Source organism: Larimichthys crocea, unplaced genomic scaffold, assembly GCF_000972845.2.
Source record: "Larimichthys crocea isolate SSNF unplaced genomic scaffold, L_crocea_2.0 scaffold49816, whole genome shotgun sequence".
In the NCBI taxonomy this organism is placed as follows: domain Eukaryota; kingdom Metazoa; phylum Chordata; class Actinopteri; family Sciaenidae; genus Larimichthys; species Larimichthys crocea.
This window is the reverse complement of record NW_020856491.1, coordinates 1-3,627: the sequence shown is the minus strand read 5'-3', so window position 1 is coordinate 3,627 and position 3,627 is coordinate 1. Positions and strand designations below refer to the sequence as shown.

The following is a 3,627-nucleotide window of genomic DNA, read 5'->3' as shown; positions in this document are numbered from 1 at the left end:
CAGAGCACAGGTGGTAAAGACTCAGACTAACCACTCTACAGTCTTTAGTTTTATTTAAGTTTTATTATAATCTTATAAGACTGTTGTGATCTTGTCTTCCTTCAGTCTTAACAGTCTTATGAACACTCCTTTGTGAGCTGCATAGTTTGTGAGGTGTCCCATGATGCTTTGTGTCTCAGGTGTGGACAGGTACTCTGCAGTAAACTAATGATGGGTGTGAATCCAGATTGTCCGGTCGGCTGGTCGCCATGACGACCGACAACAATCAACCAGAGGAATGTCATCACCATGGCAACAAAACACATAAGACACAGACAGTGACAGAGTGAGTGTGACAGAGTGAGTCAGAGTGAGTGTGACGTGACAGAGTGAGTGTGACAGAGTGAGTGTGACATTAAGTGTGACAGAGGGAGTGTGACGTGACAGAGTGAGTGTGACAGAGGGAGTGTGACAGAGTGAGTGTGACAGGCTGTTTGTGACATTAAGTTGACAGAGTGAGTGGTTGAAGATTGTGTTGACAGAGTGAGTGTGACATGTGGACAGAGTGTGAGTGTGATAGTGACAGAGCGAGTGTGTACAGTAGTGTGATGTGACGTGAACAGAGTGAGTGTTGTGACAGAGTGTGTGCAGAGTGTGAATGTGAGGACAGAGTGAGTGTTTGATGTGACAGAGTGTGAGTGTGTAAGTGAGCAGAGTGAGTGTGATGTGAACCAGGAGTGTGTCGTGACCAGAGTGAATAGTGTGATTTGACAGAGTGTGATGGGTGACATGAGTGTGATGTGCAGGTGATGTGGTTGTGCTTAACAAGTAGATACGGTCGAGTGCCAGTGAGTGGTTACCCAGTGAGTTCTGTGAACAAAGAGTGACCGAATGTGAGTGTTGATTGTGACAGTGAGTTGGATGGACCGAAGTGAGTGTGACAGAGTGAGGGTGACGTGACAGAGTGAGTGTGACGTGACAGAGTGAGTGTGACAGAGTGAGTGTATGACATTAAGTGTGACGCAGTGAGTTGTGGACAGAGTGAGTGTGACGTGACAGAGGTGAGTTGATTTTGTGACAGAGTGAGGTGTGACCCAGAGGGTGAGTGTGGATGTGACAGAGTGAGCTGTGACTTGGACAGCGAGTGAGTTGACGTGCACATGAGTTGACGGAGTGTGACCAGGTGAGTGTGAGCTGACAGAGTGAGTGTGACAGAGTGGTGTTGTAGTGTGTGGACCAGGTGAGGTGGTCGTGACAATGAGGTGAGTTAGAGTATGTGATGTGACAGAGTGAGTGTGATGTCAAGTGAGTGTGACAGAGGGAGTGTCTCTGGACAGAGTGAGTTGTGACCGATGTGAGTGTGATGTGGCAGGAGTGGAGTGTTGACCAAGAGTGAGTGTGATTGCGTGGCAGAGCGCGTGGAGTGTGACAGAGGCGTGTGTGACAGAGTGAGTTTGACAGGTTGAGGTGACAGAGTGAGTTATTGTTCTCGTTGACAAGAAGTGAGTGTGAGTGTGACAGAGTGCGAGTGTGACGTGACAGAGTGTGAGTGTGATGTGACAGAGTGTGAGTGTGACGTGACAGAGTGAGTGTGACGTGACAGAGTCACCTTCAGCTTCTTGTTGAGTTTGCAGCAGTATCGGTACAACATGGCCAGATTCAGAGGACCAAAGTCTGCATAGAAACTAAGACACACAGAGGACACAGACTCTCAGTTGATCACTTCAGGATTAAAGACTAAAAACTGAAGACTGAAGACTAAACCCTGAACACTGTTTCAGTGTTTTCTCATTGATCTGTCTCGCAGACAGATCAATGATTCGGTTCAAATTTTAAACCACATCAGCTGTATTTAAATACTTTAATCCAGTCCTCATGTTAGATCAACAGACTGTCTGTTTATGTGGTTCGTGTCTGTAGTTTCAACCTCACTCTCTGTGGTGTCTGATGTGACAGACAACCAGGGTCAGTGTACAGAGTACAGCAATCTGTTACAGTACTCTTATTTTAGGCCTTTTTCAAGCTTTTATTTATTTTATTTATTTATTTTTTTTTTTGTATTTAATTTAGTTTTTTTTTTTGGCCTTTATGCCTTTTTAACGATAGTACAGCTGAAGATAGACAGGAAACAGGGGGCAGAGGGGAGTGACACGCAGCAAAGGCCGTCCGATGCGGGACTCGAACCGGGGCCAGCTACAGCGAGGACTGCAGCCTCTACACATGGGGCGGCCCCGTAAACCACTACGCTACCAACCGCCCCTAAGCTTTTATTTTTGACAGAGACAGCTGAAGAGAGAGATGGGAACGACATGCAGCAGGTCGAAGGTCGGATTCAAACCCTGGGCCGCTGCTGAGCCTTCATACATGGGCCGGATAATCTAGAACCTGAGCTAATCGACGCCCCAGTTACAGAAATTTGTTACAGTAATCTTTTCTAATCTGTTACAGTATTTATGATCAGGCAGCTGATTAATACAGCCCATCTTCATGATAAGAGTTAAACCCTCAGTGCTGTCTGACAGGTGCACTCAGCTGTATTCAAACAGACCACAAAGATGTCTGCAAACGTAAACAAACATCTTTATCTGCAATCTCTGACCACACACACACACACACACACACACACACACACACTTACTTCTCGTACAGGAACTCATCGTCTGTGCAGAAATAGTGTGTGTTAGCCGTACTTTTAGGTTTACTGCGTAAGGTGGCGAAGTACAGACGCTCTGTGAGAGACAGACAGACAGACAGGTTAACAAACTGCACTCAGTCTCACTCTCTCTGGTTTAAATGAAAGCTGACATCATCTGAAACATTAAAAATAATTAAATACGACAAACAAACAAAACTTTTTTTTTCTGTTTTCCTTCGGTGAGCCCAGGGAATTCTGGGAAAATGAGGCATGGTGTATTTCCTGTCCGATGAGTCCTGCACATGAGCAGAGACGAGGAGGAAGTGACTCGCTCATTAATGGCTTACATCATCAGAACAGACGCCACGGTAACGATGAAGACGTCTAGCGTACAGACGCGTGACATGGACACACGTGTGAACACGGGTCACCTGTGTGTTAACGTGTTCAGCAGCTCTGCTCTCAGACTCCAGCTCACCCAGCCAGTTCTGCTGGACCGGACCAGAGCGCCACCCACCCGGACTCTCTCCGTCATGATGAAGTTACAGGAAGCGATGAGGGCCAAAAACAGAATGATGAACACACACCTGAGAATAGTTTTCAGCCTTATCACCTGGACGGACGGCAGCTCTGAAGTGACCAAACCAGGTGTTCACAGGTGAGGAAGAAGGGTGATCACAGGTGATGCACATTTTAAATTAAAGATCATTTGAACCTTTAACAAACTTTTATTGTCACATTTGTAATATCTGTACATATTTTAATTAACTGTTCATTAAATTGTTTTATGTATAAATAAAGTTCTTTTCAAATGAAGTTACCTCTAATGAAGTTTGTTAGCATGTTATGTTTATGTTAAGTTTTGTGTATAAATAAACTTTTATTGGTATGTATACATAAAGTTACTTTAATACTCCGTATAAATGAAGTTTATAATAAAGTTACTTTCATACTCTGTATAAATAAAGTTTATAATAAAGTTTATATTAAAGTTACATTAATACTCTGTATAA

At 44.3% G+C, this 3,627-nt stretch overlaps 1 long non-coding RNA gene across 1 annotated transcript; it reads right to left on the bottom strand.

Moving 5' to 3' along the window:
* Positions 1 to 11: 11 nt before the first annotated feature.
* Positions 12 to 3,339, bottom strand: LOC113745157 (uncharacterized). The gene is made up of 3 exons (XR_003462003.1): positions 2,618 to 3,339; positions 1,589 to 1,664; positions 12 to 239 (listed from the first exon to the last, which is right to left on the bottom strand). It is a non-coding gene; the product is annotated as an uncharacterized LOC113745157 (long non-coding RNA).
* Between the last annotated feature and the right edge of the window lie 288 nt (positions 3,340 to 3,627).